The sequence below is a fragment of the Oncorhynchus keta genome, unplaced genomic scaffold (genome assembly GCF_023373465.1).
Source record: "Oncorhynchus keta strain PuntledgeMale-10-30-2019 unplaced genomic scaffold, Oket_V2 Un_contig_7855_pilon_pilon, whole genome shotgun sequence".
Lineage (NCBI taxonomy): Eukaryota > Metazoa > Chordata > Actinopteri > Salmoniformes > Salmonidae > Oncorhynchus > Oncorhynchus keta.
In genome coordinates this window covers 47,501-72,515 of record NW_026289716.1, presented here as the reverse complement: position 1 = coordinate 72,515, position 25,015 = coordinate 47,501, and the positions used below count along the sequence as shown (strand labels likewise).

General features: G+C 46.7%; 1 long non-coding RNA gene and 1 pseudogene across 1 annotated transcript; one reads left to right on the top strand and one right to left on the bottom strand.

Moving 5' to 3' along the window:
- Positions 1-5,318: 5,318 nt before the first annotated feature.
- Positions 5,319-25,015, top strand: part of LOC127926586 (sister chromatid cohesion protein PDS5 homolog A-like) — a 65,862-nt pseudogene continuing 46,165 nt past the window's right edge.
- LOC127926589 (uncharacterized) lies at positions 19,389-21,490 on the bottom strand. Its single transcript, XR_008124485.1, has 3 exons — positions 21,416-21,490; positions 19,987-20,076; positions 19,389-19,403 (listed from the first exon to the last, which is right to left on the bottom strand). It is a non-coding gene; the product is annotated as an uncharacterized LOC127926589 (long non-coding RNA).

The following is a 25,015-nucleotide window of genomic DNA, read 5'->3' as shown; positions in this document are numbered from 1 at the left end:
AGTTAGATATTGATCGTGTTTTTCAGAGGGGAGATTACCAGTTAGATATTGATTGTGTTTTTCAGAGGGAGATTACCAGTTAGATATTGATTGTGTATTTCAGAGGGAGATTACCAGTTAGATATTGATTGTGTATTTCAGAGAACAGATTACCAGTTAGATATTGATTGTGTATTTCAGAGGGAGATTACTCAGTTAGATATTGATCGTGTTTTCAGAGGGAGATTACCAGTTAGATATTGATTGTGTATTTCAGAGGGAAGATTACCAGTTAGATATTGATTTTTCTATTTCAGTGTTTTCAGAGGGGAGATTACCAGTTAGATATTGATCGTGTTTTCAGAGGGGAGATTACCAGTTTATTGAGATTTCAGGGGAGATTACCAGTTAGATATTGATCGTGTATTTCAGAGGGGAGATTACCAGTTAGATATTGATCGTGTATTTCAGAGGGAGATTACCAGTTAGATATTGATTGTGTTTTTCAGAGGGGAGATTTCAGAGGGGAGATTACCAGTTAGATATTGATCGTGTATTTCAGAGGGAGATTACCAGTTAGATATTTCAGATTTCAGGGAGATTACCAGTTAGATATTGATCGTGTATTTCAGAGGGGAGATTACCAGTTAGATATTGATCAGGTATTTCAGAGGAGATTACCAGTTAGATATTGATCGTGTATTTCAGAGGGAAGATTACCAGTTAGATATTGATCGTGTATTTCAGAGGAGATTACCAGTTATTGATATTTCAGAGGGAAGATTGTTAGATATTGATCTTTTCAGAGGGAAGTTATTTGATTGTATTTCAGTTAGTTATATTGATCGTCTATTTCAGAGGAGATTACCAGTTAGATATTGATTGTGTATTTCAGAGGAGATTACCAGTTAGATATTGATCGTCTATTTCAGAGGAAGATTACCAGTTAGATATTGATTGTGTTTTTCAGAGGGAGATTACCAGTTAGATATTGATTGTGTATTTCAGAGGAGATTACCAGTTAGATATTGATTGTGTTTTTCAGAGGGGAGATTACCAGTTAGATATTGATTGTGTATTTCAGAGGGAGATTACCAGTTAGATATTGATCGTGTTTTTCAGAGGAGATTACCAGTTAGATATTGATCGTGTATTTCAGAGGGAGATTACCAGTTAGATATTGATTGTGTATTTCAGAGGAGATTACCAGTTAGATATTGATTGTGTATTTCAGAGGGAGTTTACCAGTTAGATATTGATCGTGTATTTCAGAGGGGAGATTACCAGTTAGATATTGATCGTGTATTTCAGAGGGAGATTACCAGTTAGATATTGATCGTGTATTTTTCAGAGGGAGATTACCAGTTAGATATTGATTGTGTATTTCAGAGGGGAGATTACCAGTTAGATATTGATCGTGTATTTCAGAGGGGAGATTACCAGTTAGATATTGATTAGATATTGATCGTGTATTTCAGAGGGAGATTACCAGTTAGATATTGATCGTGTATTTCAGAGGGTTAGATTACCAGTTAGATATTGATCAGTTAGATATTGATCGTGTATTTCAGAGGGGAGATTACCAGTTAGATATTGATCGTGTATTTCCAGAGGGGAGATTACCAGTTAGATATTGATCGTGTATTTCAGAGGGAGATTACCATTTAGATATTGATCATGTATTTCAGAGGGGAGATTACCAGTTAGATATTGATCGTGTATTTCAGAGGGAGATTACCAGTTAGATATTGATCGTGTATTTCAGAGGGGAAATCCAGAGGGAGATTACCAGTTAGATATTGATCGTTAGATATTTCAGAGGGAGATTATCAGTTAGATATTGATAGTGTTTTTCAGAGGGGAGATTACCAGTTAGATATTGATCGTGTATTTCAGAGGGAGATTACCAGTTAGATATTGATTGTGTATTTCAGAGGGGGAGATTACCAGTTAGATATTGATCGTGTATTTCAGAGGGGAGATTACCAGTTAGATATTGATCGTGTATTGATCGTGTATTTCAGAGGGAGATTACCAGTTAGATATTGATCGTGTTTTCAGAGGAGATTACCAGTTAGATATTGATCGTCTATTTCAGAGGAACAGTACCAGTTAGATATTGATTGTGTATTTCAGAGGAGATTACTAGTTAGATATTGATTGTGTATTTCAGAGGGGGAGATTACCAGTTAGATATTGATCGTGTATTTCAGAGGGGAGATTACCAGTTAGATATTGATCGTTAGTATTTCAGAGGGAGATTACCAGTTAGATATTGATCGTGTATTTCAGAGGAGATTACCAGTTAGATATTGATCGTGTATTTCAGAGGAGATTACCAGTTAGATATTGATCGTGTATTTCAGAGGGAGATTACCAGTTAGATATTGATTGTGTATTTCAGAGGGGGAGATTACCAGTTAGATATTGATAGTGTTTTTCAGAGGGGAGATTACCAGTTAGATATTGATCGTGTATTTCAGAGGGAGATTACCAGTTAGATATTGATTGTGTTTTTCAGAGGGGAGATTACCAGTTAGATATTGATCGTGTATTTCAGAGGAGATTACCAGTTAGATATTGATCGTCTATTTCAGAGGGAAGATTACCAGTTAGATATTGATTGTGTTTTCAGAGGAGATTACCAGTTAGATATTGATCGTGTTTTTCAGAGGGGAGATTACCAGTTAGATATTGATCGTGTATTTCAGAGGGGAGATTACCAGTTAGATATTGATCGTGTTTTTCAGAGGGGAGATTACCAGTTAGATATTGATCGTGTTTTTCAGAGGGGAGATTACCCGTTAGATATTGATCGTGTATTTCAGAGGGGACATTACCAGTTAGATATTGATTGTGTATTTCAGAGGGGAGATTACCAGTTAGATATTGATCGTGTTTTTCAGAGGGGAGATTACCAGTTAGATATTGATTGTGTATTTCAGAGGGGAGATTACCAGTTAGATATTGATCGTGTATTTCAGAGGGAGATTACCAGTTAGATATTGACGTCTATTTCAGAGGGAAGATTACCAGTTAGATATTGATCATGTTTTTCAGAGGGGAGATTACCAGTTAGATATTGATTGTGTTTTTCAGAGGGAGATTACCAGTTAGATATTGATCGTGTTTTTCAGAGGAGATTACCAGTTAGATATTGATTGTGTATTTCAGAGGGGAGATTACCAGTTAGATATTGATCGTGTATTTCAGAGGGGAGATTACCAGTTAGATATTGATCGTCTATTTCAGAGGGAAGATTACCAGTTAGATATTGATTGTGTTTTTCAGAGGAGATTACCAGTCAGATATTGATCGTGTTTTTCAGAGGGAGATTACCAGTTAGATATTGATCGTGTATTTCACAGGGGAGATTACCAGTTAGATATTGATTGTGTATTTCAGAGGGGGAGATTACCAGTTAGATATTGATCGTGTATTTCAGAGGGAGATTACCAGTTAGATATTGATCAGTGTATTTCAGAGGGGAGATTACCAGTTAGATATTGATCGTGTATTTCAGAGGGAGATTACCAGTTAGATATTGATTGTGTATTGATCGTGTATTTCAGAGGGGAGATTACCAGTTAGATATTGATCGTCTATTTCAGAGGGAAGATTACCAGTTAGATATTGATCGTCTATTTCAGAGGGAAGATTACCAGTTAGATATTGATCGTGTTTTTCAGAGGGGAGATTACCAGTTAGATATTGATCGTGTTTTTCAGAGGGGAGATTACTAGTTAGATATTGATCGTCTATTTCAGAGGGAAGATTACCAGTTAGATATTGATCGTGTATTTCAGAGGGGAGATTACCAGTTAGATATTGATCGTGTATTTCAGAGGGGGAGATTACCAGTTAGATATTGATCGTGTATTTCAGAGGGGGAGATTACCAGTTAGATATTGATCGTGTTTTTCAGAGGGAACAGTACCAGTTAGATATTGATCATGTATTTCAGAGGGGAGATTACCAGTTAGATATTGATCGTGTATTTCAGAGGGGAGATTACCAGTTAGATATTGATTGTGTATTTCAGAGGGAGATTACCAGTTAGTTATTGATCGTGTTTTTCAGAGGAGATTACCAGTTAGATATTGATCGTGTATTTCAGAGGGAGATTACCAGTTAGATATTGATTGTGTATTTCAGAGTGGAGATTACCAGTTAGATATTGATTGTGTATTTCAGAGGGAGTTTACCAGTTAGATATTGATCGTGTATTTCAGAGGGAGATCACCAGTTAGATATTGATCGTGTATTTCAGAGGGAGATTACCAGTTAGATATTGATCGTGTATTTCAGAGGAGATTACCAGTTAGATATTGATTGTGTATTTCAGAGGGAGATTACCAGTTAGATATTGATCGTGTATTTCAGAGGGGAGATTACCAGTTAGATATTGATCGTGTATTGATCGTGTATTTCAGAGGGAGATTACCAGTTAGATATTGATCGTGTATTTCAGAGGAGATTACCAGTTAGATATTGATCGTGTATTGATCGTGTATTTCAGAGGGGAGATTACCAGTTAGATATTGATCGTGTATTTCAGAGGGGAGATTACCAGTTAGATATTGATCGTGTATTTCAGAGGGAGATTACCATTTAGATATTGATCATGTATTTCAGAGGGGAGATTACCAGTTAGATATTGATCGTGTATTTCAGAGGGAGATTACCAGTTAGATATTGATCGTGTATTTCAGAGGGAGATTACCAGTTAGATATTGATCGTATTTCAGAGGGAGATTATCAGTTAGATATTGATAGTGTTTTCAGAGGGAGATTACCAGTTAGATATTGATCGTGAAATTGTATTTCAGAGGGAGATTACCAGTTAGATATTGATTGTGTATTTCAGAGGGGAGATTACCAGTTAGATATTGATCGTGGTATTTCAGAGGGGAGATTACCAGTTAGATATTGATCGTGTATTGATCGTGTATTTCAGAGGGAGATTACCAGTTAGATATTGATCGTGTATTTCAGAGGGAGATTACCAGTTAGATATTGATCGTGTATTGATCGTGTATTTCAGAGGGAGATTACCAGTTAGATATTGATCGTGTATTTCAGAGGAGATTACCAGTTAGTTTGATTGTGTATTTCAGAGGGAGATTACCAGTTAGATATTGATTGTGTATTTCAGAGGAACAGTACCAGTTAGATATTGATCGTGTATTTCAGAGGAACAGTACCAGTTAGATATTGATTGTGTATTTTCACAGGGAGATTACCAGTTAGATATTGATCGTGTTTTTCAGAGGAACAGTACCAGTTAGATATTGATCGTGTATTTCAGGGGAGATTACCAGTTAGATATTGATCGTGTTTTTCAGAGGGAGATTACTCGTAAACTGACGTTCCCGAAGCAGCCCACCAACCCTTCCTGGAGATGGTGAAGTTCCTGTTGGAACGCACGCTCCTGTCCACATCGACTCAGAGGCCATCAGGTAAATAAATGGTGTGTGTGTGTGTGTGTGTGTGTGTGTGTGTGTGTGGTTATGTGTGATGTCTCTGCTCTGGTCTAGCTGTTGAATAAGAGGTTATATAATGTTATATGTGATGTCTCTCTGCTCTGGTCTAGCTGCTGAATAAGAGGTTATATAATGCTATATGTGATTTCTCTCTGCTCTGGTCTAGCTGCTGAATAAGAGGTTATATAATGTTATATGTGATGTCTCTGCTCTGGTCTAGCTGCTGAATAAGAGGTTATATAATGTTATATGTGATGTCTCTCTGCTCTGGTCTAGCTGTTGAATAAGAGGTTATATAATGTTATATGTGATTTCTCTCTGCTCTGGTCTAGCTGTTGAATAAGAGGTTATATAATGTTATATGTGATGTCTCTCTGCTCTGGTCTAGCTGTTGAATAAGAGGTTATATAATGCTATATGTGATGTCTCTGATCAGTGCTCTGGTCTAGCTGCTGAATAAGAGGTTATATAATGTTATATGTGATTTCTCTCTGCTCTGGTCTAGCTGTTGAATAAGAGGTTATATAATGTTATATGTGATGTCTCTGCTCTGGTCTAGCTGTTGAATAAGAGGTTATATAATGTTATATGTGATGTCTCTCTGCTCTGGTCTAGCTGCTGAATAAGAGGTTATATAATGTTATATGTGATGTCTCTCTGCTCTGGTCTAGCTGAATAAGAGGTTATATAATGTTATATGTGATGTCCCTCTGCTCTGGTCTAGCTGCTGAATAAGAGGTTATATAATGTTATATGTGATGTCTCTCTGCTCTGGTCCAGCTGTTGAATAAGAGGTTATATAATGTTATATGTGATGTCTCTGCTCTGGTCAAGCTGTTGAATAAGAGGTTATATAATGTTATATGTGATGTCTCTCTGCTCTGGTCTAGCTGTTGAATAAGAGGTTATATAATGTTATATGTGATGTCTCTCTGCTCTGGTCTAGCTGCTGAATAAGAGGTTATATAATGCTATATGTGATGTCTCTCTGCTCTGGTCCAGCTGCTGAATAAGAGGTTATATAATGTTATATATGATGTCTCTCTGCTCTGGTCTAGCTGCTGAATAAGAGGTTATATGTGACGTCTCTCTGCTCTGGTCTAGCTGCTGAATAAGAGGTTATATAATGTTATATGTGATGTCTCTCTGCTCTGGTCTAGCTGTTGAATAAGAGGTTATATAATGTTATATGTGATGTCTCTCTGCTCTGGTCTAGCTGCTGAATAAGAGGTTATATAATGTTATATATGATGTCTCTCTGCTCTGGTCTAGCTGTTGAATAAGAGGTTATATAATGTTATATGTGATGTCTCTCTGCTCTGGTCTAGCTGCTGAATAAGAGGTTATATAATGTTATATGTGATGTCTCTCTGCTCTGGTCTAGCTGCTGAATAAGAGGTTATATAATGTTATATGTGATGTTTCTCTGCTCTGGTCTAGCTGCTGAATAAGAGGTTATATAATGTTATATGTGATGTCTCTGCTCTGGTCTAGCTGCTGAATAAGAGGTTATATAATGTTATATGTGATGTCTCTCTGCTCTGGTCTAGCTGTTGAATAAGAGGTTATATAATGTTATATGTGATGTCTCTGCTCTGGTCAAGCTGCTGAATAAGAGGTTATATAATGTTATATGTGATGTCTCTCTGCTCTGGTCCAGCTGCTGAATAAGAGGTTATATAATGTTATATGTGATGTCTCTCTGCTCTGGTCTAGCTGTTGAATAAGAGGTTATATAATGTTATATGTGATGTCTCTCTCTGGTCCAGCTGCTGAATAAGAGGTTATATAATGTTATATGTGATGTCTCTCTGCTCTGGTCTAGCTGCTGAATAAGAGGTTATATAATGTTATATGTGATGTCTCTCTGCTCTGGTCTAGCTGTTGAATAAGAGGTTATATAATGTTATATGTGATGTCTCTCTGCTCTGGTCTAGCTGTTGAATAAGAGGTTATATAATGCTATATGTGATGTCTCTCTGCTCAGTGCTCTGGTCTAGCTGCTGAATAAGAGGTTATATAATGTTATATGTGATGTCTCTCTGCTCTGGTCTAGCTGCTGAATAAGAGGTTATATAATGTTATATGTGATGTCTCTCTGCTCTGGTCTAGCTGCTGAATAAGAGGTTATATAATGTTATATGTGATGTCTCTCTGCTCAGTGCTCTGGTCTAGCTGTTGAATAAGAGGTTATATAATGTTATATGTGATGTCTCTCTGCTCTGGTCTAGCTGTTGAATAAGAGGTTATATAATGTTATATGTGATGTCTCTCTGCTCTGGTCTAGCTGTTGAATAAGAGGTTATATAATGTTATATGTGATGTCTCTCTGATCAGTGCTCTGGTCTAGCTGTTGAATAAGAGGTTATATAATGTTATATGTGATGTCTCTCTGATCAGTGCTCTGGTCTAGCTGTTGAATAAGAGGTTATATAATGTTATATGTGATGTCTCTCTGCTCTGGTCTAGCTGCTGAATAAGAGGTTATATAAATGTTATATGTGATGTCTCTCTGCTCTGGTCCAGCTGCTGAATAAGAGGTTATATAATGTTATATATGATGTCTCTCTGCTCTGGTCTAGCTGCTGAATAAGAGGTTATATGCTGCTGGTCTAAATAAGAGGTTATATAATGTTATATATGATGTCTCTCTGCTCTGGTCTAGCTGTTGAATAAGAGGTTATATAATGTTATATGTGATGTCTCTCTGCTCTGGTCTAGCTGCTGAATAAGAGGTTATATAATGTTATATGTGATGTCTCTCTGCTCTGGTCTAGCTGCTGAATAAGAGGTTATATAATGTTATATGTGATGTCTCTCTGCTCTGGTCTAGCTGCTGAATAAGAGGTTATATAATGTTATATGTGATGTCTCTCTGCTCAGTGCTCTGGTCTAGCTGCTGAATAAGAGGTTATATAATGTTATATGTGATGTCTCTGCTCTGGTCCAGCTGTTGAATAAGAGGTTATATAATGTTATATGTGATGTCTCTCTGCTCTGGTCTAGCTGTTGAATAAGAGGTTATATAATGTTATATGTGATGTCTCTCTGCTCTGGTCTAGCTGTTGAATAAGAGGTTATATAATGTTATATGTGATGTCTCTCTGCTCTGGTCTAGCTGCTGAATAAGAGGTTATATAATGTTATATATGATGTCCCTCTGCTCTGGTCTAGCTGCTGAATAAGAGGTTATATAATGTTATATGTGATGTCTCTCTGCTCTGGTCTAGCTGCTGAATAAGAGGTTATATAATGTTATATGTGATGTCTCTCTGCTCTGGTCTAGCTGTTGAATAAGAGGTTATATAATGTTATATGTGATGTCTCTCTGCTCTGGTCTAGCTGCTGAATAAGAGGTTATATAATGTTATATGTGATGTCTCTCTGCTCTGGTCTAGCTGTTGAATAAGAGGTTATATAATGTTATATGTGATGTCTCTCTGCTCTGGTCTAGCTGTTGAATAAGAGGTTATATAATGTTATATGTGATGTCTCTCTGCTCTGGTCTAGCTGCTGAATAAGAGGTTATATAATGTTATATGTGATGTCTCTCTGCTCTGGTCTAGCTGTTGAATAAGAGGTTATATAATGTTATATGTGATGTCTCTCTGCTCTGGTCTAGCTGTTGAATAAGAGGTTATATAATGTTATATGTGATGTCTCTCTGCTCTGGTCTAGCTGTTGAATAAGAGGTTATATAATGTTATATGTGATGTCTCTCTGCTCTGGTCTAGCTGCTGAATAAGAGGTTATATAATGTTATATGTGATGTCTCTCTGCTCTGGTCTAGCTGTTGAATAAGAGGTTATATAATGTTATATGTGATGTCTCTCTGCTCTGGTCTAGCTGCTGAATAAGAGGTTATATAATGTTATATGTGATGTCTCTCTGCTCTGGTCTAGCTGTTGAATAAGAGGTTATATAATGTTATATGTGATGTCTCTCTGCTCTGGTCTAGCTGTTGAATAAGAGGTTATATAATGCTATATGTGATGTCTCTCTGCTCAGTGCTCTGGTCAAGCTGCTGAATAAGTCTATCGAAGGAACGGCTGATGATGATGAGGAAGGTGTCACACCAGACACTGCCATCCGCTCTGGACTGGAACTACTGAAGGTATGGATGGAGGGATGAGGAGAGAGAGGGGATGGAGGGATGAGGGGATGGAGGGATGAGGAGAGGGAGAGGGAGGGGACTAGAACTACTGAAGGTATGGATGGAGGGTTGAGGAGAGAGAGAGGAGAGATAGGGGATGGAGGGATGAGGAGAGAGAGGGGATGGAGGGATGAGGAGAGGGATGGAGGGAGAGAGAGGGGATGGAGGGATGAGGAGAGAGGGGATGGAGGGATGAGGAGAGAGGGAGGATGGAGGGATGAGGAGAGAGGGAGGATGGAGGGATGAGGAGAGAGGGAGGATGGAGAGAGGGAGGGAGGGGACTGGAACTACTGAAGGTATGGATGGAGGGATGAGGAGAGAGAGGGGATGGAGGGATGAGGAGAGAGGGGATGGAGGGATGAGGAGAGAGGGAGGATGGAGGGATGAGGAGAGGGAGGATTGAGAGAGGGAGGGAGGGGACTGGAACTACTGAAGGTATGGATGGAGGGTTGAGAGAGAGAGAGAGAGATAGGGGATGGAGGGATGAGGAGTGAGGGAGGATGGAGGGTTGAGGAGAGAGAGAGGATGGAGGGATGAGGAGAGAGGGGATGGAGAGTTGAGGAGAGAGAGAGAGAGGGGATGGAGGGATGAGGAGAGAGGGAGGATGGAGGGATGAGGAGAGAGGGAGATGGAGGGATGAGGAGAGAGGGAGGGAGGGGACTGGAACTACTGAAGGTATGGATGGAGGGATGATGAAAGAGAGAGGATGGAGGGTTGAGGAGAGATGAGAGAGAGGGATGGAGGGATGAGAACCAGAGGTATGGATGGAGGGATGAGGAGAGAGAGGGGATGGAGGGATGAGGAGAGAGGGAGGGAGGATGGAGGGATGAGGAGAGAGAGGGGATGGAGGGATGAGGAGAGAGGGAGGATGGAGGGATGAGGAGAGAGGGGATGGAGGGATGAGGAGAGAGGGGGATGGAGGGATGAGGAGAGAGGGAGGATGGAGGGATGAGGAGAGAGAGGGGATGGAGGGATGAGGAGAGAGGGAGGATGGAGGGATGAGGAGAGAGGGAGGATGGAGGGATGAGGAGAGAGAGGGATGGAGGGATGAGGAGAGAGGGAGGATGGAGGGATGAGAGAGGGGATGGAGGGATGAGGAGAGGGGGAGGGAGGGGACTGGAACTACTGAAGGTATGGATGGAGGGATGAGGAGAGAGGGGATGGAGGGATGAGGAGAGAGGGGATGGAGGGATGAGGGGATGGAGGGATGAGGAGAGGGAACGTGGATTAATGGACAGATTAATAACTTTTTCTTGTCTTTCTACTCTTGCCTCTTCTCCTCCTCCCCTCCTCTTCTCTCCTCCTCCCCCTACTCCTCTTCTTCTCCTCCGCATCCTCCTCTCTCTCCTCCTCTGCTCTTCCTTCTCCTCCTCTCCTCTTCTCCTCCTCTCCTCTTCTCCTCTCCTCTTCCTCCTCTTCTCCTCCTCTCCTCTTCCTCCTCTTCTCCTCCTCTGCTCTTCCTTCTCCTCCTCTCCTCTCCTCTTCTCCTCCTCTCCTCTTCTCCTCTCCTCTTCCTCCTCTTATCCTCCTCTCCTCTTCCTCCTCCTCTCCTCCTCTCCTCTTCCTCCTCTCCTCCTCTCCTCTTCTCCTCCTCTTCTCCTCCTCTCCTCTTCCTCCTCCTCTTCTCCTCCTCTCCTCTTCCTCCTCTCCTCCTCCTCTTCCTCTTCCTCTTCCTCCTCTTCTCTCCTCTTCCTCCTCCTTCTCCTCTTCCTCATTCTCTTCTCCTCCTCTCCTCTTCCTCCTCTTCTCCTCCTCTCCTCTTCCTCCTCTTCTCCTCTCCTTCTCTCTTCTCTCCTCTTCTCCTCCTCTCCTCTTCCTCCTCATCCTCATCCTCTTCTCCTCCTCTCCTCTTCTCCTCCTCTCTTCTCTCCTCCTCCTCCTCTTCCTCCTCTCCTCCAGGTTCTGTCCTTCACCCACCCCACAGCGTTCCACTCTGCTGAGACATATGAGTCTCTGCTTCAGTGTCTGAAGATGGAGGATGACAAGGTGGCCGAGGCGGCCATTCAGATCTTCAGGAACACCGGACAGAAAATAGAGACCGAACTACAGCAGATACGATCGTAAGAGAGGCAGGGAGGGGGGGAGGCAGAGGAGGGAGGGAGGGGGAGGCAGAGAGGGAGGGAGGGGGAGGCAGAGAGGGAGGGGGAGGCAGAGAGGGGAGGCAGGGAGGGGGAGGCAGGGAGGGAGAGAGGCAGGGAGGGAGAGACAGGGAGGGAGGGAGAGGGAGGGTGGGAGAGACAGGGTGGAAGGGAGGGAGGGAGGGGAGACAGGGTGGGAGGAGGGAGGGAGAGGGAGGGAGAGACTAGGTGGGAGGGAGGGAGAGAGGGAGGGAGAGACAGGGTGGGAGGGGGAGAGACAGGGTGGAAGGGAGGAGGGAGGGGAGAGACAGGGTGGGTGGGTGGGAGGGAGGGAGAGAGAGACTGTGTGGGAGGGAGGGAGAGAGGGAGGGAGAGAGGGAGAGACTAGGTGGGAGGGAGGGAGGGACTGAAGTTAATTTATGGGGTAAAGGGTCCTCCCTGTAGTCAGTCTGTTAACCTCCTCTCCTTCCTCCCTGTAGTCAGTCTGTTAACCTCCTCTCCTCCCTGTAGTCAGTCTGTTAACCTCCTCTCCTTCCTCCCTGTAGTCAGTCTGTTAACCTCCTCTCCTCCCTGTAGTCAGTCTGTTAACCTCCTCTCCTCCCTGTAGTCAGTCTGTTAACCTCCTCTCCTCCCTGTAGTCAGTCTGTTAACCTCCTCTCCTCCCTGTAGTCAGTCTGTTAACCTCCTCTCCCTCCCTGTAGTCAGTCTGTTAACCTCCTCTCCTCCTCCCTGTAGTCAGTCTGTTAACCTCCTCTCCTCCCTGTAGTCAGTCTGTTAACCTCCTCTCCTCCCTGTAGTCAGTCTGTTAACCTCCTCTCCTCTCCTCCCTGTAGTCAGTCTGTTAACCTCCTCTCCTCCCTGTAGTCAGTCTGTTAACCTCCTCTCCTCCCTGTAGTCAGTCTGTTAACCTCCTCTCCTCCCTGTAGTCAGTCTGTTAACCTCCTCTCCTTCCTGTAGTCAGTCTGTTAACCTCCTCTCCTCCCTGTAGTCAGTCTGTTAACCTCCTCTCCTCCCTGTAGTCAGTCTGTTAACCTCCTCTCCTCCCTGTAGTCAGTCTGTTAACCTCTCCTCCCTGTAGTCAGTCTGTTAACCTCCTCTCCTCCCTGTAGTCAGTCTGTTAACCTCCTCTCCTCCCTCCCTGTAGTCAGTCTGTTAACCTCCTCTCCTTCCTGTAGTCAGTCTGTTAACCTCCTCTCCTCCCTGTAGTCAGTCTGTTAACCTCCTCTCCTCCCTGTAGTCAGTCTGTTAACCTCCTCTCCTCCCTGTAGTCAGTCTGTTAACCTCCTCTCCTCCCTGTAGTCAGTCTGTTAACCTCCTCTCCTCCCTGTAGTCAGTCTGTTAACCTCCTCTCCTCCCTGTAGTCAGTCTGTTAACCTCCTCTCCTCCCTGTAGTCAGTCTGTTAACCTCCTCTCCTCCCTGTAGTCAGTCTGTTAACCTCCTCTCCTCCCTCCCTGTAGTCAGTCTGTTAACCTCCTCTCCTCCCTCCCTGTAGTCAGTCTGTTAACCTCCTCTCCTCCCTCCCTGTAGTCAGTCTGTTAACCTCCTCTCCTCCCTCCCTGTAGTCAGTCTGTTAACCTCCTCTCCTCCTCCCTGTAGTCAGTCTGTTAACCTCCTCTCCCTCCCTGTAGTCAGTCTGTTAACCTCCTCTCCTCCCTGTAGTCAGTCTGTTAACCTCCTCTCCTCCCTGTAGTCAGTCTGTTAACCTCCTCTCCCTCCCTGTAGTCAGTCTGTTAACCTCCTCTCCTCCCTGTAGTCAGTCTGTTAACCTCCTCTCCTTCCTCCCTGTAGTCAGTCTGTTAACCTCCTCTCCTCCCTGTAGTCAGTCTGTTAACCTCCTCTCCTCCCTGTAGTCAGTCTGTTAACCTCCTCTCCTCCTCCCTGTAGTCAGTCTGTTAACCTCCTCTCCTCCCTGTAGTCAGTCTGTTAACCTCCTCTCCTCCCTCCCTGTAGTCAGTCTGTTAACCTCCTCTCCTCCCTGTAGTCAGTCTGTTAACCTCCTCTCCTCCCTCCCTGTAGTCAGTCTGTTAACCTCCTCTCCTCCTGTAGTCAGTCTGTTAACCTCCTCTCCTCCCTGTAGTCAGTCTGTTAACCTCCTCTCCTCCCTCCCTGTAGTCAGTCTGTTAACCTCCTCTCCCCCCTGTAGTCAGTCTGTTAACCTCCTCTCCTCTCCTCCCTGTAGTCAGTCTGTTAACCTCCTCTCCTCCCTGTAGTCAGTCTGTTAACCTCTCCTCCCTGTAGTCAGTCTGTTAACCTCCTCTCCTCCCTGTAGTCAGTCTGTTAACCTCCTCTCCTCCTCCCCTGTAGTCAGTCTGTTAACCTCCTCTCCTCCCTGTAGTCAGTCTGTTAACCTCCTCTCCTCCTCCCTGTAGTCAGTCTGTTAACCTCCTCTCCTCCCTGTAGTCAGTCTGTTAACCTCCTCTCCTCCCTGTAGTCAGTCTGTTAACCTCCTCTCCTCCCTGTAGTCAGTCTGTTAACCTCCTCTCCCTCCCTGTAGTCAGTCTGTTAACCTCCTCTCCTCCCTGTAGTCAGTCTGTTAACCTCCTCTCCTCCCTGTAGTCAGTCTGTTAACCTCCTCTCCTCCCTCCCTGTAGTCAGTCTGTTAACCTCCTCTCCTCCCTGTAGTCAGTCTGTTAACCTCCTCTCCTCCCCCTGTAGTCAGTCTGTTAACCTCCTCTCCTCCCTGTCCAGTCTGTTAACCTCCTCTCCTCCCTGTCAGTCTGTTAACCTCCTCTCCTCCCCCTGTAGTCAGTCTGTTAACCTCCTCTCCTCCCCCTGTAGTCAGTCTGTTAACCTCCTCTCCTCCCTGTAGTCAGTCTGTTAACCTCCTCTCCTCCCTGTAGTCAGTCTGTTAACCTCCTCTCCTCCCTGTAGTCAGTCTGTTAACCTCCTCTCCTCCCTGTAGTCAGTCTGTTAACCTCCTCTCCCCCCTGTAGTCAGTCTGTTAACCTCCTCTCCTCCCTGTAGTCAGTCTGTTAACCTCCTCTCCTTTCCCTGTAGTCAGTCTGTTAACCTCCTCTCCTCCCTGTAGTCAGTCTGTTAACCTCCTCTCCTCCCTGTAGTCAGTCTGTTAACCTCCTCTCCTCCCTCCTCCCTCCCTGTAGTCAGTCTGTTAACCTCCTCTCCTCCCTGTAGTCAGTCTGTTAACCTCCTCTCCTCCCTGTAGTCAGTCTGTTAACCTCCTCTCCTCCCCTGTAGTCAGTCTGTTAACCTCCTCTCCCTCCCTGTAGTCAGTCTGTTAACCTCTCCTCTCAGTCTCCTCCCTGTAGTCAGTCTGTTAACCTCCTCTCCTCCCCCTGTAGTCAGTCTGTTAACCTCCTCTCCTCCCTCCCTGTAGTCAGTCTGTTAACCTCCTCTCCTCCCTCCCTGTAGTCAGTCTGTTAACCTCCTCTCCTCCCTGTAGTCAGTCTGTTAACCTCCTCTCCTCCCTGTAGTCAGTCTGTTAACCTCCTCTCCTCCCTGTAGTCAGTCTGTTAACCTCCTCTCCTCCCTGTAGTCAGTCTGTTAACCTCCTCTCCTCCTGTAGTCAGTCTGTTAACCTCCTCTCCTCCCTCAGTCTGTTAACCTCCTGTAGTCAGTCTGTTAACCTCCTCTCCCCTCCCTGTAGTCAGTCTGTTAACCTCCTCTCCTCCCTGTAGTCAGTCTGTTAACCTCCTCTCCTCCTCCCTGTAGTCAGTCTGTTAACCTCCTCTCCTCCCTCCCTGTAGTCAGTCTGTTAACCTCCTCTCCTCCCTGTAGTCAGTCTGTTAACCTCCTCTCCTCCCTCCCTGTAGTCAGTCTGTTAACCTCCTCTCCTCCCTGTAGTCAGTCTGTTAACCTCCTCTCCTCCCTGTAGTCAGTCTGTTAACCTCCTCTCCTCCCTGTAGTCAGTCTGTTAACCTCCTCTCCTCCCTGTAGTCAGTCTGTTAACCTCCTCTCCTCCCCCTGTAGTCAGTCTGTTAACCTCCTCTCCTCCCTGTAGTCAGTCTGTTAACCTCCTCTCCTCCCTGTAGTCAGTCTGTTAACCTCCTCTCCTCCCTCCCTGTAGTCAGTCTGTTAACCTCCTCTCCTCTCCTCCCTGTAGTCAGTCTGTTAACCTCCTCTCCTCCCTCCCTGTAGTCAGTCTGTTAACCTCCTCTCCTCCCTGTAGTCAGTCTGTTAACCTCCTCTCCTCCCCCTGTAGTCAGTCTGTTAACCTCCTCTCCTCCCTCCCTGTAGTCAGTCTGTTAACCTCCTCTCCTCCTCCCTGTAGTCAGTCTGTTAACCTCCTCTCCTCCCTGTAGTCAGTCTGTTAACCTCCTCTCCTCCCCTGTAGTCAGTCTGTTAACCTCCTCTCCTCCTCCCTGTAGTCAGTCTGTTAACCTCCTCTCCTCCCTGTAGTCAGTCTGTTAACCTCCTCCTCCTCCCTGTAGTCAGTCTGTTAACCTCCTCTCCTCCCTGTAGTCAGTCTGTTAACCTCCTCTCCTCCCTGTAGTCAGTCTGTTAACCTCCTCTCCTCCCCTGTAGTCAGTCTGTTAACCTCCTCTCCTCCCTCCCTGTAGTCAGTCTGTTAACCTCCTCTCTCCTCCCTGTAGTCAGTCTGTTAACCTCCTCCTCCTCCCTGTAGTCAGTCTGTTAACCTCCTCTCCTCCCTCCCTGTAGTCAGTCTGTTAACCTCCTCTCCTCCCTGTAGTCAGTCTGTTAACCTCCTCTCCTCCCCCTGTAGTCAGTCTGTTAACCTCCTCTCTCCTCCCTGTAGTCAGTCTGTTAACCTCCTCTCCTCCCTGTAGTCAGTCTGTTAACCTCCTCTCCTCCCTGTAGTCAGTCTGTTAACCTCCTCTCCTCCCCCTGTAGTCAGTCTGTCCTCCTCTCCTCCCTGTAGTCAGTCTGTTAACCTCCTCTCCTTCCTCCCTGTAGTCAGTCTGTTAACCTCCTCTCCTTCCTCCCTGTAGTCAGTCTGTTAACCTCCTCTCCTCCCTCCCTGTAGTCAGTCTGTTAACCTCCTCTCCTTCTCCCTGTAGTCAGTCTGTTAACCTCCTCTCCTCCCTGTAGTCAGTCTGTTAACCTCCTCTCCTCCCTGTAGTCAGTCTGTTAACCTCCTCTCCCCCCTGTAGTCAGTCTGTTAACCTCCTCTCCTCCCTGTAGTCAGTCTGTTAACCTCCTCTCTTCTCCTCCCTGTAGTCAGTCTGTTAACCTCCTCTCCTCCCTGTAGTCAGTCTGTTAACCTCCTCTCTTCTCCTCCCTGTAGTCAGTCTGTTAACCTCCTCTCCTCCCCCCTGTAGTCAGTCTGTTAACCTCCTCTCCTCCCTGTAGTCAGTCTGTTAACCTCCTCTCCTCCCTGTAGTCAGTCTGTTAACCTCCTCTCCTTCCTCCCTGTAGTCAGTCTGTTAACCTCCTCTCCTCCCTGTAGTCAGTCTGTTAACCTCCTCTCCTCCCTGTAGTCAGTCTGTTAACCTCCTCTCCTCCCTGTAGTCAGTCTGTTAACCTCCTCTCCTCCTCCCTGTAGTCAGTCTGTTAACCTCCTCTCCTCCCTGTAGTCAGTCTGTTAACCTCCTCTCCTCCCCCTGTAGTCAGTCTGTTAACCTCCTCTCCTCCCTGTAGTCAGTCTGTTAACCTCCTCTCCTCCCTGTAGTCAGTCTGTTAACCTCCTCTCCTCCCTGTAGTCAGTCTGTTAACCTCCTCTCCTCCCTGTAGTCAGTCTGTTAACCTCCTCTCCTCCCTGTAGTCAGTCTGTTAACCTCCTCTCCTCCCTGTAGTCAGTCTGTTAACCTCCTCTCCTCCCCCTGTAGTCAGTCTGTTAACCTCCTCTCCTCCCTGTAGTCAGTCTGTTAACCTCCTCTCCTTCCTGTAGTCAGTCTGTTAACCTCCTCTCCTCTCCTCCCTGTAGTCAGTCTGTTAACCTCCTCTCCTTCCTGTTGTCAGTCTGTTAACCTCCTCTCCTCCCTGTAGTCAGTCTGTTAACCTCCTCTCCTTCCTCCCTGTAGTCAGTCTGTTAACCTCCTCTCCCTCCCTGTAGTCAGTCTGTTAACCTCCTCTCCTCCCTGTAGTCAGTCTGTTAACCTCCTCTCCTCCCTGTAGTCAGTCTGTTAACCTCCTCTCCTCCCTGTAGTCAGTCTGTTAACCTCCTCTCCTCCCTGTAGTCAGTCTGTTAACCTCCTCTCCTCCCTGTAGTCAGTCTGTTAACCTCCTCTCCTCCCTGTAGTCAGTCTGTTAACCTCTCCCCCTGTAGTCAGTCTGTTAACCTCCTCTCCTCCCTGTAGTCAGTCTGTTAACCTCCTCTCCTCCCTGTAGTCAGTCTGTTAACCTCCTCTCCTCCCTGTAGTCAGTCTGTTAACCTCCTCTCCTCCCTGTAGTCAGTCTGTTAACCTCCTCTCCTCCCTGTAGTCAGTATGTTAACCTCCTCTCCTCCCTGTAGTCAGTCTGTTAACCTCCTCTCCTCCCTGTAGTCAGTCTGTTAACCTCCTCTCAGTCTGTTAACCTCCTCCTCCCTGTAGTCAGTCTGTTAACCTCCTCTCTCTCCCTGTAGTCAGTCTGTTAACCTCCTCTCTGTAGTCAGTCTGTTAACCTCCTCCTCCTCCCTGTAGTCAGTCTGTTAACCTCCTCTCCTCCCTGTAGTCAGTCTGTTAACCTCCTCTCTCCCTGTAGTCAGTCTGTTAACCTCTCCTCCCTGTAGTCAGTCTGTTAACCTCCTCTCCCTCCCTGTAGTCAGTCTGTTAACCTCCTCTCCTCCCTGTAGTCAGTCTGTTAACCTCCTCTCCTCCCTGTAGTCAGTCTGTTAACCTCCTCTCCTCCCTGTAGTCAGTCTGTTAACCTCCTCTCCTCCCTGTAGTCAGTCTGTTAACCTCCTCTCCTCCCTGTAGTCAGTCTGTTAACCTCCTCTCCTCCCTGTAGTCAGTCTGTTAACCTCCTCTCCTCCCTGTAGTCAGTCTGTTAACCTCCTCTCCTCCCTGTAGTCAGTCTGTTAACCTCCTCTCCTCCCTGTAGTCAGTCTGTTAACCTCCTCTCCTCCCTGTAGTCAGTCTGTTAACCTCCTCTCCTCCCTTCCTGTAGTCAGTCTGTTAACCTCCTCTCCCCCCTGTAGTCAGTCTGTAGGGGGTAGGAGTAACAGGTTAACCTCCTCTCCTCCCTGTAGTCAGTCTGTTAACCTCCTCTCCTTCCTCCCTGTAGTCAGTCTGTTAACCTCCTCTCCTCTCCTCCCTGTAGTCAGTCTGTTAACCTCCTCTCCTCCCTGTAGTCAGTCTGTTAACCTCCTCTCCTTCCTCCCTGTAGTCAGTCTGTTAACCTCCTCTCCTTCCTCCCTGTAGTCAGTCTGTTAACCTCCTCTCCTCCCTGTAGTCAGTCTGTTAACCTCCTCTCCTCCCTGTAGTCAGTCTGTTAACCTCCTCTCCTCCCTGTAGTCAGTCTGTTAACCTCCTCTCCTCTCCTCCCCTGTAGTCAGTCTGTTAACCTCCTCTCCTCCCTGTAGTCAGTCTGTTAACCTCCTCTCCTCCCTCCCTGTAGTCAGTCTGTTAACCTCCTCTCCTCCCTCCCTGTAGTCAGTCTGTTAACCTCCTCTCCTCCCTCCCTGTAGTCAGTCTGTTAACCTCCTCTCCTCCCTCCCTGTAGTCAGTCTGTTAACCTCCTCTCCTCCCTCCCTGTAGTCAGTCTGTTAACCTCCTCTCCTCCCTCCCTGTAGTCAGTCTGTTAACCTCCTCTCCTTCCTCCCTGTAGTCAGTCTGTTAACCTCCTCTCCTCCCTGTAGTCAGTCTGTTAACCTCCTCTCCCTCCCTGTAGTCAGTCTGTTAACCTCCTCTCCTCCCTCCCTGTAGTCAGTCTGTTAACCTCCTCTCCTCCCTGTAGTCAGTCTGTTAACCTCCTCTCCTCCCTGTAGTCAGTCTGTTAACCTCCTCTCCTTCCTCCCTGTAGTCAGTCTGTTAACCTCCTCTCCTCCCTCCCTGTAGTCAGTCTGTTAACCTCCTCTCCTCCCTGTAGTCAGTATGTTAACCTCCTCTCCTCCCTCCCTGTAGTCAGTCTGTTAACCTCCTCTCCCCCTCCCTGTAGTCAGTCTGTTAACCTCCTCTCCTTCCTCCCTGTAGTCATTCTGTTAACCTCCTCCCTCCCTGTAGTCAGTCTGTTAACCTCTCTCCTCCTGTAGTCATTCTGTTAACCTCCTCTCCTTCCTCCCTGTAGTCAGTCTGTTAACCTCCTCTCCTTCCTGTAGTCAGTATGTTAACCTCCTCTCCTCCCTGTAGTCAGTCTGTTAACCTCCTCTCCTCCCTGTAGTCAGTCTGTTAACCTCCTCTCCTCCCTGTAGTCAGTCTGTTAACCTCCTCTCCTCCCTGTAGTCAGTCTGTTAACCTCCTCTCCTCCCTGTAGTCAGTCTGTTAACCTCTCCTCCCTGTAGTCAGTCTGTTAACCTCCTCTCCTCCCTGTAGTCAGTCTGTTAACCTCCTCTCCTCCCTGTAGTCAGTCTGTTAACCTCCTCTCCTCCCTGTAGTCAGTCTGTTAACCTCCTCTCCTCCCTGTAGTCAGTCTGTTAACCTCCTCTCCTCCCTGTAGTCAGTCTGTTAACCTCCTCTCCTCTCCTCCCTGTAGTCAGTCTGTTAACCTCCTCTCCTCCCTGTAGTCAGTCTGTTAACCTCCTCTCCTCCCTGTAGTCAGTCTGTTAACCTCCTCTCCTCCCTGTAGTCAGTCTGTTAACCTCTCCTCCCTCCCTGTAGTCAGTCTGTTAACCTCTCCTCCCTGTAGTCAGTATGTTAACCTCCTCTCCTTCCTCCCTGTAGTCAGTCTGTTAACCTCCTCTCCTCCCTGTAGTCAGTATGTTAACCTCCTCTCCTCCCTGTAGTCAGTCTGTTAACCTCCTCTCCCCCTGTAGTCAGTCTGTTAACCTCCTCTCCTCCCTCCCTGTAGTCAGTCTGTTAACCTCCTCTCCTCCCTCCCTGTAGTCAGTCTGTTAACCTCCTCTCCTTCCTCCCTGTAGTCAGTCTGTTAACCTCCTCTCCTCCCTGTAGTCAGTATGTTAACCTCCTCTCCCCCCTGTAGTCAGTCTGTTAACCTCCTCTCCTTCCTCCCTGTAGTCAGTCTGTTAACCTCCTCTCCTTCCTCCCTGTAGTCAGTCTGTTAACCTCCTCTCCTTCCTCCCTGTAGTCAGTCTGTTAACCTCCTCTCCTCCCTGTAGTCAGTCTGTTAACCTCCTCTCCTTCCTGTAGTCAGTCTGTTAACCTCCTCTCCTTCCTGTAGTCAGTCTGTTAACCTCCTCTCCTCCCTGTAGTCAGTCTGTTAACCTCTCCTCCCTGTAGTCAGTCTGTTAACCTCCTCTCCTCCCTGTAGTCAGTCTGTTAACCTCCTCTCCTCCCTGTAGTCAGTCTGTTAACCTCCTCTCCTCCCTGTAGTCAGTCTGTTAACCTCCTCTCCTCCCTGTAGTCAGTCTGTTAACCTCCTCTCCTCCCTGTAGTCAGTCTGTTAACCTCCTCTCCTCTCCTTCCTGTAGTCAGTCTGTTAACCTCCTCTCCTCCCTGTAGTCAGTCTGTTAACCTCCTCTCCTTCCTCCCTGTAGTCAGTCTGTTAACCTCCTCTCCTCCCTGTAGTCAGTCTGTTAACCTCCTCTCCCCCCTGTTGTCAGTCTGTTAACCTCTCCTCCCTCCCTGTAGTCAGTCTGTTAACCTCTCCTCCCTGTAGTCAGTATGTTAACCTCCTCTCCTTCCTCCCTGTAGTCAGTCTGTTAACCTCCTCTCCTCCCTGTAGTCAGTATGTTAACCTCCTCTCCCCCTGTAGTCAGTCTGTTAACCTCCTCTCCTCCCTCCCTGTAGTCAGTCTGTTAACCTCCTCTCCTCCCTGTAGTCAGTCTGTTAACCTCCTCTCCCTCCCTGTAGTCAGTCTGTTAACCTCCTCTCCTCCCTGTAGTCAGTATGTTAACCTCCTCTCCTCCCTGTAGTCAGTCTGTAGGGGGTAGGAGTAACAGGTTAACCTCCTCTCCTCTCCTCCCCAGGACCCTGATCCCAGTCCTTCATCAGAAGGCTAAACGTGGGACCCCCACCAGGCCAAACAGGCTGTCCACTGTATCCACGCCATCTTCTGTAACAAGGAGGTCCAGCTGGCGCAGATCTTTGAGGTAACACACACACACACACACACACACACACACACACACACACACACACACACACACACACACACACACACACACACACACACACACACACACACACACACAGACACAGAGAGAGAGTAGGGCTTTGCTGTTAGGTGATACTAAAGTGCCAATAGAAAAGTCATGTATTTCGTGATATTTTGTTACTAGTGGGAAAGTGGGAGGTAAAAAATAAAAATATATTGATTATTAGTTAAATATTCACCCTCCGAGTCAATACATTTTAAGATACGATCAAATCAATACAGTCCATCTTTAATTATACCACATAGTACCAAAACATTACCTCATCCAATATATCAATTGTCAATTATGGACACTCCCATCTCAAATACACCCCTCCTGGACAAGATCTGAGAAGACACTGAGCCTCCTCGGTCCTAGGTCATATACTAGGTCAAGATAAGGGCAACCTCAGAGGAGACATACAATAGTGAGCCTCCTCGGTCCTAGGTCATATACTAGGTCAAGATAAGGGCAACCTCAGAGGAGACATACAACACTGAGCCTCCTCGGTCATAGGTCATATACTAGGTCAAGATAAGGGCAACCTCAGAGGAGACATACAATAGTGAGCCTCCTAGGTCATAGGTCATATACTAGGTCAAGATAAGGGCAACCTCAGAGGAGACATACAATAGTGAGCCTCCTAGGTCATAGGTCATATACTAGGTCAAGATAAGGGCAACCTCAGAGGAGACATACAACACTGAGCCTCCTAGGTCCTAGGTCATATACTAGGTCAAGATAAGGGCAACCTCAGAGGAGACATACAACACTGAGCCTCCTAGGTCCTAGGTCATATACTAGGTCAAGATAAGGGCAACCTCAGAGGAGACATACAACACTGAGCCTCCTAGGTCCTAGGTCATATACTAGGTCAAGATAAGGGCAACCTCAGAGGAGACATACAATAGTTACAGACACATTCCCAGAAGAAGAGAGCCTCCATTCTGTCCTCCTCCCCTTCTGATATTCTTCATATCATCCCATGGTTTAACAGACACATTGACATAAGAAGACAAGCCTGACCTCTCCCCTCTCTGAGCCCCTAGTGACTAAACCCGAGCAGGGAAGAAGGGATAACTGCAAACTGCCAACAGTATTATCCAAAAGAAATCATCCTAATGACAAATATCCCTCATATTCATTATTATATAAATAAAACATCTTATTTATCAACCACTAATTCTGATTCTGCCCCAACAGTCTGTCTCTAAGAGCTTTTAAACACCTGGATTGTAAATTATTAGCCCAGGTATAATTCTTCAAGCTCTGTCCAGATGTTGGGTGTCATAAGGTGAATGCACCAATCAGGTTTAAGTCTAAAAACTGTAACTCGGCAACTCAGGAACATTCAGTGTCTTATTGCTAAGCAACTCCAGTGTAGATGACGTCTTGTTTTGTAGGTTATTGTCCTTCTGAAAGGTGAGTTCCTCTCCCAATCGGTTTTAAGTCTAAACGGTAACTCGGCAACTCAGGAACATTCAGTGTCTTATTGCTAAGCAACTCCAGTGTAGAAGTTGTTAATTGTTCTGGTGAAAGGTGAATTCCTCTCCCAGTGTCTGGTGTAAAAGCAGACTGAACCAGGTTTTCCTCTAGGATTTTGCCTGTTCTTAGCTCCAACCCGTATCTTTTTATCCTGAACAACTCCCTAGTCCTTGCCGATGACAAGCATACCCATACCATGATGCAGCCACCACCATGCTTGAAAATACGGAGGCAGTTACTCAGTGTTGTGTTGGATTTGCCCCAAACACCCACTCTCTCTCTCCCCCTCTCTCCTCTCCCCATCTCTCCTCTCCCCCAGCCTCTCTCCTCTCCCCCAGCCATTCTCTCTCCCCATCTCTCCTCTCCCCTAGCCTTTCTCTCTCTCCTCTCCCCCTCTCTCCTCTCCCCCTCTCTCCTCTCCCCTAGCCTTTCTCTCTCTCCTCTCCCCCTCTCTCCTCTCCCCCTAGCCTTCCCTCTCTCCCAGCCTTCCCTCTCTCCTCTCCCCAGCCTTCCCCTCCTCCATCTCCTCCCCAGCCTCTCTCCTCTCCCCTCTCTCCTTTCCCCCAGCCTCTCTCTCTCCCTCTCTCCTCTCCCTCTCTCTCTCTCCCCAGCCTCTCTCTCCCCAGCCTCTCTCTCTCTCTCCCCCCAGCCTCTCTCTCTCTCTCTCTCCCCCCAGCCTCTCTCTCTCTCTCTCCCCCAGCCTCTCTCCTCTCCCCCAGGCTCTGTGGTGGCTGCATCATGGTATGGGTATGCTTGTCATCGGCAAGGACTAGGGAGTTGTTCAGGATAAAAGATACGGGTTGGAGCTAAGAACAGGCAAAATCCTAGAGGAAAACCTGGTTCAGCCTGCTCTCTCTCTCTCTCTCTCTCTCTCTCTCTCTCTCTCTCTCTCTCTCCCCCAGTCTCTCTCTCTCTCTCTCCCCCCCAGCCTCTCTCTCTAACCACCTCTCCTCTCTCCCTAGCCTCTCTCCTCTCCCCCAGCCTCTCTCTCTCCCCTCTCCTCTCTCTCTCTCTCTCTCTCCCCCAGCCTCTCTCTCTCCACCTCTCTCTCTCCCCCCTCTCCCCTCTCCCCAGCCTCTCTCTCCCCTCTCTCTCTCTCCCCCAGCCTTCCCTCTCTCCTCTCCCCAGCCTCTCTCTCTCCTCTCCCCAGCCTCTCTCTCTAACCACCCCCAGCCTCTCTCTCTAACCACCCCCAGCCTCTCTCTCTAACCACCTCTCTCCTCCCCCAGCCTCTCTCTCTCTCCTCTCCCCCAGCCTCTCTCTCTCTCTAACCACCTCTCTCCTCTCCCCAGCCTCTCTCTCTAACCACCTCTCTCCTCTCCCCCAGCCTCTCTCTCTCTCCCCAGCCTCTCTCTCTCTCTCCTAACCACCTCTCTCTCTCTCCCCAGCCTCTCTCTCTCTCTCTCCCAGCCTCTCTCTCACCCCCCAGCCTCTCTCTCTAACCACCTCTCTCTCTCCCCAGCCTCTCTCTCTAACCACCTCTCTCCTCTCCCCCAGCCTCTCTCTCTAACCACCCCCAGCCTCTCTCTCTAACCACCTCTCTCCTCTCCCCCAGCCTCTCTCTCTCTCTCCCCAGCCTCTCTCTCTAACCACCCCCAGCCTCTCTCTCTAACCACCTCTCTCCTCTCCCCCAGCCTCTCTCTCTAACCACCCCCAGCCTCTCTCTCTAACCACCTCTCTCCTCTCCCCAGCCTCTCTCTCTAACCACCTCTCTCCTCTCCCCCAGCCTCTCTCTCTAACCACCCC